This window comes from Dromaius novaehollandiae, chromosome 5, assembly GCF_036370855.1.
Source record: "Dromaius novaehollandiae isolate bDroNov1 chromosome 5, bDroNov1.hap1, whole genome shotgun sequence".
Taxonomy (NCBI): Eukaryota; Metazoa; Chordata; class Aves; order Casuariiformes; family Dromaiidae; genus Dromaius; species Dromaius novaehollandiae.
In genome coordinates this window covers 19,907,009-19,924,498 of record NC_088102.1, presented here as the reverse complement: position 1 = coordinate 19,924,498, position 17,490 = coordinate 19,907,009, and the positions used below count along the sequence as shown (strand labels likewise).

Sequence of the window (17,490 nt, the reverse complement as noted above, 5' to 3'; positions counted from 1 at the left end):
TTGTCCTGTTACACTCCAAACTTGGCATTTTTCAGTAAAAAATGCATGACACAGATTGGTTTTCTGGTCAGATTTTTAATATTCACTCTCTCCCTACCCTGCACTACATGCTCTCTGTGAGGGGGTCTTATTCACTGAATACTTTCATAGAAGCCTGTAAGTTTCCTTCTTCATTTAAATAGTTATTTCGTCTTTCTTTACTCTGAAGCTGAACTTAAATGAAATGTAATTTACATAACAAGTCACTCAGAGCCTATTGTGTGTCAAATAAAAAAACCTGCCATATTTTATCCTTTCCAGCTGGCAAGTAGAAAGAAATATGTTGAAAGGGACATACTCAATTACTAAGGGGTTTTGACAGCATTTTTTTTCTTTTTTTTAAGTTTAGTAAAGTGCCCTTGTCATATTCTAGGGTTTTTAAACACAGACAAATCCTGAAATATTAGGCTGCTTTATCTGGACTTTATTCTCAACAGCGGGCAGAACTATGGAATCAAAATGCAGAATTATGAGGCAAACAGCTTGTAGCGAGGAGCTTCAAGAAAGAGAGGCAAAACTGAACAGAGATCCAAGATGAAGCTGAGACCCAAGAAAACACTTAAACTTGTGCTTGAGTTCAGTAGGTGAGCAATTCCATTGACTTTAAATAAAACAATATAATAATAGATCCTTTAATTTTTATTCATTTTCCTGGAGTTGAAGATGCATTTTGCTGCAGGCACAGTGAACAGTGCTTTGAAAGGCTGAAGTGTAGATAATCAGTAGAAGCTAAGCTTAAGAGTATCACCAAATACTCAAAGATGTAGGGAACATCTGGGCAGCAGTAAAGCATTGCAAGCTCTAAAACGCACAACAGAGGTCATGATCACTGACGGATATTAAGTATACAAAGCAGTTTTCCAAGAGTAAAAGCTGGTTTTGGTGTACTGGCCACTTTTCAAAGTGGTAACAATCAACCTGTGACGTTTTTACCTGTCTTCAGTATTCCTTACTTTCTGTCCCAAGCCACATCCTGGCATGGTCTTTGCCAATAAAGAGCTCCTTCCCCTTAGCAAAGAAGTGTCAGCCTGTCAGTGGACAGTGACACCGACACTGCGCTGCAGTCAAGTGGACAAAGAAATCTTTGGGATGAAGAGGAGCACATAAATACAACGTCTTTGAATGGTGGACAACAGATCAGTTCTCTCACCCTTGGTGCTGGGTGCCAACCATTTCATCCTAGCATCTCCATGAGATGACTAGCCCTACATCTGCTGCCTTTACCAATGATGGGATTAGCAGGAACACTGAGTATCCCACTGGGGAGAATCTAAGAATAACAATAATAGTGCAATTCTTACCTTCACACAGAATGAATTCAAGCATCAGCCAGAGCCTTTTGGAAGCGATAGAAGTGACATGATACATCCTGCAGCTAACATGGCAACTTCGAAGTGCATGGACAGAAGACACACAGTGCCACTAAGTGATATAAATACTTCTCTTAGCACTCCATGCCAGGCTCCCTGTTGATACAAGCTGTTCACAAGAGATTCAGGCTAAGCCTACCCATAGACAGAAGGAACCCAAAAGGTTAGGGTTTTTTTAGATGGAAAGTATATAAGGTCTACAAATTCCAAGTTACTGACTACCCAGCACTTCTTGAAGTATGATTTCCTGTTATGAGCTAAGATCTCTACACGTATGTGCAGGTTTCCTAGTCAAGGACAACTTATTTTGGGAATGGTGGGGTCCATTCCCACCAGAACTAGGCAAAGCTTGGTAAAATCTTTCTGTGCCTTATCCCCTCCTGTGCTACATGAGGATGGCACACACACTAGCACCAGGATCACACCACACCAAGGTGACAAGTACTCACCAGAAGGGGAAGCACACTATGCCTGCACAATAGCCCTCAGCAATCAAAGGCGCTAGAGCTAACCACAGCCCACAGTCAGGGCTTACATACCAGAAGGACCTAAAACTGAAAAAGAGATTGCACAAGTGCCCACAACAGGACCGAAGTCATAGCAGAGATCCTCGTGTCAGAGGATCTGGCTACAGATGACTCCACGGATGACTTCCCCTTCTCGTGATGCTGGGGAAACTATCAGCTCAGAGCAGCTCAGCAAAGTATTGACTGATATATAACTGATCTGTTGTCTACCATTCAAAGCGGTTGTATTTATGTGCTCCTCTTCATCCCAAAGATTTCAGCAAAGCAAGGTATTTGTGCCACTTATTGCAGTGCTCACTGACAACACTACAGCACTGCATTATGCAAACAAGCAAGGGTGAGTAAGAACACGCTGGCAGTGCCAGGTAGCTATAGAGATCTGGAGTGTCCATCATTGCATCACTGTCACAGGATGCATTTTGCGTTGTCTGAAAATGGAAACTGTCCCAAAGGACACAAAGTGACCACCGATCTTTGGGTACTGCCATCTTTTTTGTAAAAATCTCTAGTCCTCAAACAGTACATTCAGGAAGGAAAAACTTCTCTTTTTCTTCAGTGTGTCCTTAGTAGGATGATAGGTATAGTATATGTGGCATAGGACTACCAGATTATTTGCAAAATTGAAAGACAAAGGGTTAGCATTCAAAAGGACTATTGTTGTACTATGGATCTCAGCACAGGGTGAATTTTGAATGGGAAAAGGGGCATCACTACAGCAACAGATAAGGTAGTCATACAACCATAGCTTCCAGAAGCTCTTAGAAGTTGCATAGGTCTCATTTTCATTTGGACAGCTCCTCTTCTTTGTGAAAAAGATTTTGTTGAAAGTTGGCCTTAAAGAATCTACCTCTGTTTTACCCACTTTGATTACTGGTGAAGGAGAACAGCAAGTGGAATCGTTTGCAGACTGTTACATTTCTACATCTGTTTTATGTACAGCTAAGGAGGCTATATGCTTTCCTGGAAAAGTTGTTCACTGCTTAGGGCACTAACCTGGATCACCAAAATCCTCTTGCCCAGCTACAGATTTGAGTAACCTTAGATATGTTACTTAACCTCTGTGTATCAGTAAAATACACCTTTCCCTTACCAGATTTTTGTGAGAATAAGAATATAAAAGATTGGAAAATGCTCATATGCGGTAGTGCTGGACAGATTACAGTTAAGATAGATATTTTTTATATTGATAAAGCATACGTCTTAGATTGGATCATTTTGTATGCTTAATCAGACAAACACTGAAATAATCAGAGAGCTGATTAAGAATGTTCCTATATATATTATTAGGGATATAGCAAGTTGTCCTAACTGTGTTTGTTTTTGTGAGCATCTTGATAGAAAAGGAACCTTCCAGTTCAGCTTTCTGTACGGCAGCCAGGTCTCACAGTGTCTATTCCTTTTCTACATTTGTATGTTGGTATATTCCTGGTTCCTCCAGTGCCAAGGTTTTCGAAAGTGACCACACATTTTGGATGTCTCAATTTCTAGAGAGCTCCTAGGTGGTCTCCTGCATGGGCAGAGGCTCACCTGCCAGAGCCTGCAGATACAGAAGAGCTAGAGATGCAGACCCAGAAACAGGCTCAGCCTTCAGTCCCAGAAACAGGCTCAGCCTTCAGTCTCTTCCCCAATAGAGCTGCAGATGTGCAAGGCAGGAACTGAGTTCAGGCTGCTCTGCATTTCTGTATGTTTCTCGTTGTATACATCCATCTGTGAGAAGCTCTACTGAGCCTGGGAATATATAGATATATAGCTGGGGTGCTAGAATGCATAAAAAATTAGCATTCTGCATTTTTTTTTTGCAATGCTATAGCATGTTAGAGAGAGATGGAATGATTGCAGTCAGACCTATTTAATCTTGGTAAACATGAGTTTAGCCATTAGGCTTGGGTATTGAAAAGCTTTAAGTAGTAACCAGTATGCCCCTATGAATGCCTGCCAATTAGCCCGATGAAGTGTGTGGGCTGACTTTTCTACAGTACAATACAGACAGAAATAGTAGATAAGTAGTGAGAACCCCTTTGGTTTTAGGAATATGGGTTTGCACCCTCCAGTAGAGCCAGTGTTAGCCAGTATGCTGTTTCTGGGAACAGTCATTCAAGGATCAGTGCCCTCAAGGGAAGCCACAGGAAAATGTATTGATTTACTATAGCATAATCAGCCAATAGGGGAATTTTCTTCTGCTTCTTCTAAGTAGCATTTAGCCTAGACTAAAGACATGGGAGTGAATTGCCCTTTCAAATATTTTTAATCCTGTTTAATATAATTGTGGAAATTTTTGTCATTCATTTCAAAATATAAATTGTCGTCTTCTCTGTCCTTTCAGGAGGAAGAGTGCACCTCTGGTATTGTGGTAATGCCACTATGTGCCCTCCAGAAAATGTGAGGTGTTTCACTCCATTAAACCTCCCACTCTTGCGATGCCGTATTGCTCTCTTCCCATGCAGACAAACCAGAGCACAGAGCCTGGCTCCGTGACCACTCGCTACAGGGAAGGAGTCCTGCTCGCCGTGGTGGGAATCAGGGCAGGTGAGTGGCCCAAAGCCCAGAAGAGGCAGCGCCAAGGCCACAGGCCAGGACTGCCTGTCCTCTCTGGCCTTTCCTGCTCAGCCTGCACGTGGGTGCTGGTGAGTCACTGGGGCAGGAGCCAGTGGTGTGCAGCACACCTTGCCCTCCCATGGCACCTCACTCAGACACGTCACTGTCCCTAATGGCTTTGGCTACCTCGTCTCTATATGAGAAGCATATACTATTATCCCTTTACAAGGCAAAGAAACCAACAGACAGAACTCCAATGAGGCAGATTCTCAGGTTAGGTCCCTCTTTTGGTGCTTTATCATACTATGTTCTATTAATTTTTTATTGAATTCTTATCCTATATGAAAAGACTTTTCTGGAAATGAGTTAAATGAACAAGGACTAAAATGTGCTTCCTTTGGCTACTGCTATTGTTGCTAATGCAATACTAGCACCCTGTGGCCCTGCTCAGAGCAGCCTCCATGGACTATGTTTCCTACAAACATAGGTCTAAGACCATGAACCCCAAATGCACATGTAATGGGACCTAAATAGTCCTGTGAAGTCCAATGTACTATTCCTTGTGATGTTGGCTGCACTGACACTTAAAAAGACTCATGGTCTGTGGAGAATGAAATGAGAGAAATATACACTTATATGTATACTGATTTATTTAATATAGAGATATAAGATAAAAGCAAAAATATAAACCTTTCCCCTTTTCCTTCTTTTTTTTTTTCACTTTTTTTTACTGAGCTGTGTTGAGATTGGTCTTCTTTTAAATATTTTTAGAAATAATGAAATAACTGATGCATTGTAATCCCAGTAGAGACCTCACCATTGTACCCGCAGGCATTGCTCTGCTATTTCAGGCTCTAAAAGAGTTGGGTTTATTAGAGTGAGAAGATCAGAAAGCTTTGTCTTTGTCCTAACTTGATGTCTGAGTCCTCAAGAGTCTGCTCAAATGCCCTGGGATTTCTGCTTAGTTCTTTTAAGCGTTATTCCAGTGCTGTAAAAGAAGACTCTAGAGCTGGGACTGTACTTCATCTCCAGAGGCAAAGAGGCTTTAGGGTAATCGTTTCATTGCTGAGGGATTTGGAGAAAGTTTAAGGCATCGTTGTGCCTGAGGATTTCAGGCTATATTGGGGCCAGAAGAACCACTGGCGTACATCAGAGTAGTTTCCAGAGCCCAAATCAATACATAGTCTCCAGAGCACCGTGTGCTATGGAGTTTTTTCTGCTCTTAGTGCTTTTCCTTTCATCCCTACCATCTTTGCTGGGCCTCATAAAGCATCATTCTTGGACTGCTCGGAAAGGATTGTTCTTCGTCGCTCAGTTATTTAGTTCTAGGCCTCGTGTGCTTTTAGAAATGTTCGCTGGGACCAGACCCAGAGCAGATTCTGTCACCATTTTCCTGCTGGATTTACAATGGTCTTCAAATTGTGGCTGATGCAGACTCACTTAAAACATTCTCTAGGGATTTCATATAATATGAATAATTACTTATAGTCATAACTGAACAATTATTATATGGTGCAAGTGGCTCTGCATTTGTTTCTATCTTTAAGTAATCAAACCTATATTAGAAGCAGCAAATATATAACAAATATGTAATGAATATAATAAAAAATTCTAAGCATAGTCATGCAGATTTTAAATTAATTTCCATAAATTCTGCTCATGCCTTTCCTCCCATCTTCAATGAATATTCAAGAAAAAGGTTCATGGTCAAGAGTCTTCCCAAAAATAGCTCATTTTAATCAAGTGATAGAGAATATTTGCAGAAGTGTGCTTCCTATTCATATTTGTCAAACTTACCCCAGAAACCTTTCTTTAATAATCATGTCCACTCCAACAGGACGTGGAGACCTTCCACCTGACCTCTGTGTTCCACCAAAAGAGCTTGGGTTTTCTACATGCAGTAAACTGATTTCTCTCTATTCTTGCTTTGAAAATTCTGCTTAATGCTATTTCATATCCACATGCACCTGAGTATTTTTAAACTTTTGTCTTCTGGCTTGCTATTTGTCTGACATTTGGCATCAAAGCTCCTTTGTGGAGCAAGATAATTTAAGCAACTGAAGCAATTGCCCAAAGCAGTGGCCAAGGGGAAAACATGAGCAAGGATTTGATTTTTGTGAGCAAGAATTTGTCATGTAAGCAGTGCAACAACTCAAATTAATGGTTACCTATGGCAGAGAGGCAGGAGCACGCAGTTGCCTTTTGTGTAAGAAAAGGAAGAAAACTGCCCTTTTATTAAATTGTATTGTGATTGTAGATTTTGCAAATATCCTTTGTAATGAAACAGGGAGGAATCTATAAAATCCAGTTTCCATGGACAACATACAACCAAAAGGCATAATAGTTCTTGTCCTGTCAAAAAACACAAGTAGGTGTTAAAAAGCTGATGTTCAGCTGATATTTCTCAAAAAGAAGGAAAAAAGAAAAGAAAAGGAGGGGATAATGAAAGGCAGAGGAGGTCAGTGGGGCTGAAGTGGTGGCATGAGGTTACTTCGGAGGGGCTCTCTGCCACATGGGCAGAGGAAGAGTTGGGGGAGTGGGGCCCAAAAAGCAAATGGAGGAAGCAGGAAAAGCCTTTCTGACCTACCTTAAAAAAATCTCAGGCTAGAAAGCAGTGCCACGCTCTCGCAAGCAATGCTGAATAGACGAGATCAGACCTGTGTGAGAAGGCCACAAAGAAAGCAACTGTCACCCATTTGCTTAAGGTAGACTAGGCACCCCATCCTCAGGTTTTTTTAAACACAAAATTTAATAATTCATTTCGTGTTAGTTTTTCACTGACGTGAGGAGAGAGGAACTGGAGAAAGGCGGAATGAGGGAGATTCATCAGTATGAAAATCACATACTCCAAGTCATCTATTTAAAAAACATGTCTGTGCAGGCGGTGGGAGCATGGTGACTCAGTGCAGCCGGCGCAGCGGAGGGATGGCCACGCGTCCTCCTTCCCCATCCCGGCCGCCCGCTCCACGTCCCCCCCAGCGCTGCCGGCTTCCCACCTCCCTCCCCGGCCAGGCAGAGAGGCCAAAGGCCTTATTCTCCACTGCTCTGCACCTTGTAAGGTGAAATGAAGCAAGCTGGCATGCCCAATACCTGCGTGAGGTAAAGCAAGAAAACCATTTTATTATTAATCGTAAATTATGATTGTACTATATCCATTGATAGCCACATAGAATTGTTTTAGATTGTGGTTAGTTCTTCTTCTTTCTCCTAAACCATCACCTACAGATCATTTCTGAAGTCAGGTCAGCTGGCAGCCAGGAACTGTGCCCGACTTGTTTAGTTATGATATGGTCCTATTTGGAGACAGTTTAAGTTAAAATGGATATTAATGTTTGAAATGCATTTCAATACATTACAGCTCAAAAATCCTTTGAGGTAGGCAAGTTATCCATAACTAGACATAGCAACATGGTAAGATTAATGTTGTATCTTTCTTGTATATAAACAATTGAATATTTGCAATATGAATTGCTTTATTTTTTGCCTGCAGAGAAGTAGCAAATGAACAGGAAGATTTTTCAGAAGAAAACAGTTTATCCTCTGCAAAGTGCCACGTGAGTGTAGTCCCCAAAATGGTACCTGCCATAGCAGGCGATCAGTTCAGAAGCATAAAACAGTTAAACTTAAAAACCAAGCTAAACCAAATTTCACTGTGCAGAAAGAAAAGGATTTCACTAAAATGAAGAAAGTTTTATTTGAAAAATTCTTCGGAAAGGCTGCTCAGGAGGGAGCCACTCAAGGACTTTTAGCTGTAGGACAAGTTAAAGAGCTGTAAGGGTTTTTCTACAGTAATAGTCTCAAAGAGTGGCCTGTCTTTGCTTCTCCTAAGGATAACATCAAATATAATAATTAACCCATCTGTAACCAACATTACTCTCCTATTAGAGGAAAGGGGTGGAGAACAGTCTGTCACACTGTTTTCTTTTTAAGTTGTTGACAAAATACCCTTGTGATGGGTACACCTAGAGAGACACTACAAGATAATGTTAACTGCAGAATAGTTGGAAGGAAAATTCCTTGCTGCAAAGCTGGAAACATTTATAGCCAATTGGTATTTTTGAATGGAGCTAGGAGGACAATTTTCCTGCCTTTTCACCTATAAATAAAACACTAGGAATGGATTCAAGTACCAGTGGGACAGTGCAGTCTATTTTTCTGCCTCTCAGCAGGATAACCTGGCTGTATGTAGGAATATCACTATGCTGTATTTTGTTTTGAGGCAGAGAGCCTCTATGGGTCATTCAGCAAACTAGTTTAAACTGAGTAAACTGAAGTGGGTTTATATCTTGGCCTCAAGGACCAAATTGAGAGGTTCAGAATTCAGGTGCAGGTGCACAAACCTCCAGACCCCAAACCTCCAGAAGTAAATATCATCGATTGTTCCTCCCAAACACCATAAAGGGACTTCACTTTCTTAGGACGGGCTTGGGCCTTTCTGAAAAAGGCGCATTGTTAACATGCTATTAATTTTGTTAGTGTTCCTATCCTAAACCTTGACTTAGGTTCTTCCTGCCTGAAGCCTCCGCAAAAGCCAATATTTCCTAGGAGTCAGATGATAGGCTATAGTGCAGTAGGAAAGGCTGACAGTTAAATAAAACTTACTGATTCAGCTTACCAAAGTGTCTCCACAGAGGAGTTGCCACATTCTTGACAACACATCAATGTGGTGTTATGCTCCTTGAGGAGCTGAATGCATACTGGATAGAAGATGCTCACCATTTTTCTGCACACATCTGTACCACTTTCATGGCAATTTTTCTTAAGCTCACTGCTTCCTGGTCGCACTCTGTGTCAGCAAAAGAAGCAAAGGCTTGTCCTTTTTGCCACTGAATTCAGATGTCTTTCCTTTGGGTTGAGTCCTGGTTATTGGGACTGGAGAGGAATGAGATGGGGAGGGCAGAGAAAATTTACTGCTTTGTTTGCTTGTGTCCAGTACCCAGGAAAGGCTGGAGCCAGTACAGCGGCCCATGGTGCCAGCCCAGGCATCACCAGGGACTCTCCCCAGATGTTTGGAGCACTGTCACGCCATAACAATGTCTCTCCTCTTACTACTGACAGCTTTAAGTGATCTCTAGTCATCTCCAGAGCAGGGCTAATTTGAAACAGAAACAAGTGTGTTGTTTCCTTTGTGGGATTGCTGGACTGAGCTGCTTGCATGAGTCCATTTTGAAGTAATTGTCTGTTATACAATTCACCCCTCAAATGTGGTAAATATTCTTTCCAGTGTGGCTTCTGGAAGGGTACAGTGAGCAGTTACTTGAAAGTGGGGTGACAGCTTGGTACCTTACAGTGAAGCCCATTTCAGGGCCTGCACCCTTGCACCCAAGTAATGGAAAAAATTAGACTTCTGATAGTCTTTTCTACACTGGGTCAGTCTTAAATTATTCTCACTGCTGTATTGTTAGGAGTGCTTTTCAGTAATGCATTGAGTGGTGTATGAAGCCTTTTTATAAAAGAAAAAATGCTCTGATTATTTTTGTAGCTTATCCAAATGTGGACTTGTATTGAGCAAAAGAGAGAGCAAAGGCTTACTCATAATCCATAAGTATCCAAAGAAGGTGTGAGCAGAAGGGATATAATCCACAGCTACTCTAGTAACTTTTGCCTTTGATTTTGAATGCAAGGCCATGATTAGAAAATGAAGGACTGAAACCAGAGCTCTGATTATTAACAGGCCCTCAGGAGTCATTACTGATAGCCAACTAAATGTGGTTTTCTACAAAGAAGATAAGGCAAAAGGCCTAAACACGGTATACAAAGAGAGGGATCGGAATAGCAGAGTGGTTTTGTCATGGTACTAAACAGGCCAGTACAAGAATACAGTTTGGGATCTGTGATTTTGGGAAGAAGCAGGAAACAGCAGGCTTGGTAAATGTGCTTGATCAAGAGATTGCCAGAGATAAACTGGATGTGCTTCTAACCTCATATAACCTCTGGCTACTAGCCTTAATGCAAGAGTGACCAGGTGAAATTATATTGGCTATATTAGTCAGGAGGCACCATTAAATAATCTCACTGACTTCTAAATATTTTGTGATTCCTGGTAAATGTGGTTCCTGCTATGAGCCTTGTGTAAGTCATGACAGGCGACTGAGTCCATAACTGCACTCCAGCATTGTTCATCTGTCAAAGTAGCGCCCAGCAGCTATTCCCAGACAGTACACTGCCTTTAAATATTTTATTTTGATTCTCTTGTTCTCTCACAAAAACCAATTGAAGATGATGGGCTAGGGTAGAAATCAGGAAATAGGCACTGAGCATTGAAGAAGCTGTTGTCTGGCTGCCATTAAGACATGACTGACAGTTAAGTACATTAAAGTTTTGCCTAATGCCAAGGATTTGGGATCTATCATTTAAATGTTTTTCTGGTTTTAAAAATCATGTAAGAAATCCTGAGATGATTAAAGAAAAAAAATCTCTATATATAGATCTGGCATTTATACCACAGATGTGTTCGCAAGATACTGTTGTCAGTAGTCCTTGGTTATGTCAGTTGACCTTTATATCTGAGTCAAAACCTCTCACGATGAAGAGTGACTCTGACTCTGTGCCTCCCAAACACCATGTTCAGCAAAGAAGTGGAGTGCACTTAAACACGTGAGGAAAACAGTCCTTCCAAACAGGAGCACTTCCACAGCAGAAATACATCTGTGAACCTGCAGAGGCAGGGAATGATTAGGATTCACTGAAGCTGGAATCTCCTGATTTGTGAGACAAAAATCTCTTCTGATAGAAAGCCAAAGCTGATATTTTAAAAACTATGTTTCTGAAAATGACTAAAGAATCAGTTATTAGCTGGCTGCCCAGTTTGAGAGAGGTTATAAATGAATGTGATTGCCAAAGGATAAAGTGTTTGTAAGAAGCTGGTTCTCAGAGACAGCTGAAGCATCCTTGATCAGGAAATCACTTTCTAGTGCTTGACTTCTATGTAGCTCTGTAGTTCTTCCACTATATTCAGACATCTAAGAGCATAGCTTTTTCAAATGTACTAAGCAAAGCCAGCCCTAAAGTTGGTGGGAATTCACTATTGATACTTTTTATGATTTTCTTGCTGAGTCTTGTTGCTTTTGAACTACATGAGAATCTCAGCTTTGTGGGGGTTTTTTAAGACAAATTTTTGGCTAGCATAATTATGGAGAAAAAATCAGAAAGGGAATACTAAAAGCTGAAGTTTCAGAACCCAGGTGATGACACAAAAATATTAATTTTAGTGTGTTGAATCTCAGGATTTTAAGGTAAACTGCATGATCTGTAGATGCAGGTAAATTGCATGGTCCTCCCCCACCCCAAGTTTAGGATCAAACATAACATGAGGAACTGAGAGCTGAACACTTTGACCAGATGATCATGATGAATTTGGTGCCCTTTGTGCTATTACAAATCACATTTTTTGTCTTTTTTCTGAAGAATATGCATACTAATAGTTCTGAATAATATTGCTAAGATTTTTGGTGGTAGGAATGCAGTACTGGAAGATCCAGGAGCACAGTTGAAGGACTTCGCCAAAAAACGACAGGAGAGCATGCAGAGGAAGAGGTGAGAGAAGGACATACTGCCCTTAACAGCAGTGCCTGTTCACTTTGAGCAGACAATTTATATTTGGTCACTGGATAATTTATATTTGGCCACTGGATGGCTCAGGTATTTTTCTGTAGATGGCACCCAGTGCAATGCAGCCTTTCTCTGCAGCAGTGCCTAGGCTAGCCGTGAGGATGCGTTTTCTCACGTCACCGCCCCTTTCTCCCGCTAATACCAGGCTGTCCACACTCAGACATGTTCACACAAGCAAGAAATATCCAAACACAAAAAAACGGTGTTTGTACTTGATCACGGTGGATTTCAGTCTTGTGTTGTTACAGAAATCATTGGGCTCTCAGTGACACAAAAGCGGGTTGATATAATAGGGGATGGATGAGGTTGCATTCAGTGTTTACCCAGCTTTTAGACTTGCGCACATTCCTCAAAGCAAACACAGCAAGAGGGTTTAAATTTCTGGTGCTGTGGTCAGATGTTACTCAAGAACGAGGAGGAAGTTAAAAAATAACTGGAGCGAACCTACATACTGCTTAAAATGCATTCGTCCCAGCTGCCGAAGCCGCAGCAAGGAGGCTGGGTTTCGGGGCAGGCCCGGTCCTTGCCGACCTCGGGGCACAGCGGGGTCAGGGGCGCCACCGCACCCTGCTTGGTTTTGGCTTCGGGCAGGTGCCGGCGGTGCAAATCGGGCCTGGGCGGGCCATGGGGCGCCCCACGGGGCCACACCGGTCCTTCGGCCCAGCGGCCGGGACCCAGCAGGGAGCCTGCAGCCCGCTGGAGGGGGGCCGCCCCCGGGCCCCGCCGCCTCCAAACCAAAGGGGCCCTTGGCCACCGTGCAGGAAACGTGGCTTCCCAGCGGCGTTGCCATGGCAACGGGGAAGCAGGCCCGCTTTCCTGGCAACGGCGCTGAAGGAGCAGCTCATGCGTGGGTGCGCCAGGCAGCCCTGCGCCACACACCCTCACTATAACCACCGATATGCAGCCATATATATATATGTGTGTGTATATATGTATTTGGAGGGAGGTAGAAAGCCCTTACAGAACCTGTTTGAGGAAGTAACCCGAACGGCTCTTGCCAACCGGAGGACGGAGAAGCCAGCTCAGGCAGGAGGGTCCTGGCTCTCCCGAGCGGCGTGGCGGTCGCCGTGCAAACACAGCCGCCTCCGGCCCCGTGCCGCGAGGCGCCTCCTGAGGAGCGGGCAGCCCTGCGGGGAAAGGGCGGCGGTGCCTCGGCCGCATGGCCTGCGCGGGTGCCCATGGGCCCGGGATGCTCCAGGAGGCTGGATCGCTGCCAGGACTCTTCTGATTCAGGATACGCTGCATCGCGAAGCCCAAGGTGGTATTTATCCCCCTTTCTTCAGGGGATAAATTAGAGGTGTGATTAATTTTTCATTTCTACCAGCATAAACCAAGAGCATCCTGTTGACGTCATCAGAATTTCACTGGTATAAAACTCTCCAGCTTTTTTGGCCCCGAAATCAGTACCAACCGTTGCAATTCCTATTGAATACTGTTCACCTCAGCTAAAACTTTTGACTAAGGGCAGCCTGTTTTCATTGTTTCCAAACCACATGCCATGGGATTATGGACCGCTTGCAAATGTGAGAACCACTAAAACAAAGCCATTAAATGTGAAAGAAGGTCACCTGGTCCTATTATAACAGTAACCAATACTACACAAACTAGACTAATTTAAATTTAGAAAAGTAGCAATTGTATACATTGCAAAATAAAAGCTCTCTCTTTTTGAAGCTCACCTTATTTTCCAAGATAATTTTATTACAGCATACTTCTGAAATATGTTCACTGAAATATAGGGTTCTGCCAGGTAAAAATCTGCAGCTGTTTCCGTTTCCAGAGGAAGAAATCAGATTGGCAAAATGGAATTATTCAAACTGGAGTTTGGCCAGAGTGATAAAAAAAGATCAGGTGGCAAAATGTGAGAAGAATTCAGCAAAAAGAAGAAAAGATATTTAAGGAAAATGAAGCTTCTTTTGCCTAGCTCACTGCATTTTGCTTGTCCGATGATGCTGACGTCTCAGACTGTAAGAGGTACCTACGTGCTCATGGGATCCCCCTCACTGCAAAGTGAATGTGGGGCAGCGGGATCCCACTGTTCTGGCCTTATATCCGAACATCCTTGGTCTCACTATATCACGGATGCTTGCTTAGTGTTATAATTAAGGCAGAGTCTCTTCTGTGGGAGTGTGCGAAGTAACATGCAAATATGTCAGTTCATATTTAGACTACTACTAAAATTCATTTTGCATGCCCTTGTGATCATTTGCACTAGTCATTGGTTATTTCTTCCACGCATCTAAGCAGCGCTTGTCACTTCACTGGCTGCTCTGTTTCCCATGCAGGATCAGGTGCGGATTTGGCTTTTATAGCAGGATTGCCAAAGAATAGGACAGCGAGCATCCTTTTCTGTGCTCTCCCGTCACTCACCCCACTTCCCCATGGGCGTAGTGCTCCTACACCTAAAACCTCAAAGTGGTGTTCAGCTTAGGAGCTTGATCTGCGGCTTTCAGGGCTGAAAGGTGGTGCTGCCTTTTTAGACTGCATCACCCAAAATGTGGGAATTGTCTGACAAGTATTTCTGCAATTCCAGGTTCACCATGCCACATGCTTATCTTGCCAGCAACGGAAGCCATGGATGTGTGCACTGAGCAAACCCTTACTTGCCCAGGAGACGCCACGAGGAACCTCTCTGGGCTCCTTGCAGCAGAAGCAGAGATGGGCACTGAGACCCAGCAGGGATCTGGACAGCCCTGAGGGGGGATGTGGGGAGTCTGCAGGGCTGCAAGGGGATACCTGCTAATGCACTGGACTGATGGATAAGTAAGGGCAGGAAGGGTGGGGGCATAGAGTTCAGAGGTCAGATCCAGCCCAAAATATAGCCATATAAAAGCAACATGACCCCAGTGATTTTGGAAGCAATCATTATTTGCATCTGAATCATGACTTATAATTTTTTTTATATTGACTTTTATTATTACCTGGGGCAAAATATGCTTTGCTTTCATTGTGCTGAGCTCCCATTGCAGAGTTCAAGGCCACATTTAGCTTAATACTTAGCTGTTTTTCTCTGGAGTTTGGCATCACGTTATGTACAGAATGATCTAAATTTACTGAAGCTTTATCACCTGCTTCAGAAAAAAACACCTCCTTTTTCTCACTGAATCTTGAAGTTAAGGAGCAGTGAACTCCAAAGAGCCAGAGCAAGCTGAGCACAGTTGAGACTCATGTAATCAATATGTTGATGTGTCTAATAATAATTCAAAAATATTGTTATGTCAGTTACTGTTTCCTGCAGAGTTTTATTTTTAATTTAATGCTGTAGAGCACATAGCCTAAACTCTTTCATAGATTTACTTTGACTCTTTCTCTTCTGGGTTTCCAATTTTGCTTTGATACAATCTTTTAAATTGTAAAATATTTAACATGGGGAGGGTGAAAACATTTTAATCATTCAGATTTCTATTAAGAGTCTTTAAATCACAAACCTAATGCACATTTCCTTGCTTGGAAAACCTGTTTGTGACCACCCAGACTGTCTGCAGCAGTCTGAGAGCAGCTCACTATGTCCCAAAGCGCCTTGCTGTCTAGCCAAACTGCCGAAGTCCTGGACCTGCAAAGATAATGGAACAGGATAGGACCATGACATAAAAGGCAGGAGGGGCCTGGGTTATATCAAATACCTTAGGTTATTCCCGGCTTCATTCTGGACAGGCAACAATGAAATCTGGTTTTGTGACTTTTTAACCTCTGAAGTACTGTGAGCCTGAAAAATGACTGATGAGAACAAGGAAGTGGAATTGAGCAGTCCAGTTTTGTTTTTTAGATATAGTGAAAAAATACACCAAGGTAAACAAGGAAGCAGTATATATAGCTAAGCTTGTTAAGGTAACTGTAAAACATACCTAAACCTGTACCCTGCGGAATTTATGATCTAAAAGCATTCAAACTAAATCAGATGTTTAAATCTTGTGGACTTGATCTGGGGTATTTAAGGGACAATGATTTATGTGATATCTGTGTGTGAAAAATATAAATTCCCTTTTAATAGTCCAATGACTTGTGGCTTGAGAGGCAAATAATCTTTTGATGATTTTTATGCTCACAATATCTTACTAAACTAAAAGGTAACCTCACTCACTTTTTTTTCTTGCTCCCATTCAAATTGTTTTACATTCTCTCTGCAACTGGAACACCTCCCTCCCACATGTACACACCCCAGTCACTCATCTAATTCATTACCTGAGCAGTCTAGTTTGGCAGGGTGAGCCAACTCTGGCACATTCATCACCATTTATCCACTATCGAACTGTCACACTGAAAGTTGACTAATATTTTTTGATGCTTTGTCATTTCCGATAATGGTAAAGAGTTTTAGATGACAGGTTGTCATTTCTGTTTTCTTACATGTAATTAGTCTCCCGTCCCACTAAACACAATGCATAATGTTTGGTTTTTAGAAATATTCGAGTTGGTAGTTTTTTCGAGTCACAAGTGGAAGTAAAAGAGACCAATTATCATGAAAGCATATATCTCAAAACAGTGAACTGTTCCTTAGAGATCAACACATTGGTGTGTATAATAGAGCACATTAGAAAGATAGCACCTTGAACAGGACACAAATGCTAATTAAAAGCTGCCCTACAATAGGATAAAACTCTGATAAAGGATCCTTCATCTGTAAGGCAGCATGGTAGTCATTTTGGATCACACATGAAGTTGCTACAACTTCTGCACTCTCCAACCCTGTAAAAAATTAGTAAATGATTTTATTCTTTACTGGAGTTATTACTATGTTTACATTGTGTGTTTAACTTTACAAGACAACACTCAAGTTTAGAAACACTCAGGTTTAGATAGTGATTCTGAACCTGAAGGCAGTCTAGCGCTAAGCCAGCTGTCAATAGCCTGCAAATACAATTAGGTCAGAATAGCTGTGGTATTGGTTGAAACAAAACTTTTAACCAGGGATTCTGATCTTATACTTGCTTCAGAGCATGTACATGAGGCTTTGAAACCTTTCTATTACAACATAGGATGTTTTATGTAATTGCACCACAATCCATGTTGCCACCGTGCAACAAGCAAACTTCACGTGTGTGCAGATATTCATAAGCAGCAGCTGTAGTAGCAAAATATTTACTGGACTTTGGGCAGGAATTGATGTTTTGTCTTGGCTCTTCCAAGTGTTCCTCTTCTTTGCCTTTCTCATTTCCCATGCCTTTCTCTTTGAAGCTGTATGCCCTCAGCACCTCTCTTCTCTTCACATGTACTCTCACTCCTGACTGCCTTCTCTCCTGAGTATACCATCTGGATACCTGTTGTCTCTGCTCTTTGGATAAACTGTCTTGGATAAAAATTCCCTCTTGGCATCCATATTCTGGCGCTATATGAGAGATCTCTTCACCTCCTCCTGTTCTCCCCCTTCTACTCTGACAGCAGTTGTCTCTGGTCTGGCAGATATGGTA

General features: G+C 42.2%; 1 long non-coding RNA gene across 1 annotated transcript; it reads left to right on the top strand.

Moving 5' to 3' along the window:
* Positions 1-481: 481 nt before the first annotated feature.
* Positions 482-16,081, top strand: LOC112990082 (uncharacterized). The gene is made up of 3 exons (XR_010389344.1): positions 482-623; positions 4,260-4,462; positions 11,930-16,081. It is a non-coding gene; the product is annotated as an uncharacterized LOC112990082 (long non-coding RNA).
* The last annotated feature ends 1,409 nt before the right edge of the window (positions 16,082-17,490 follow it).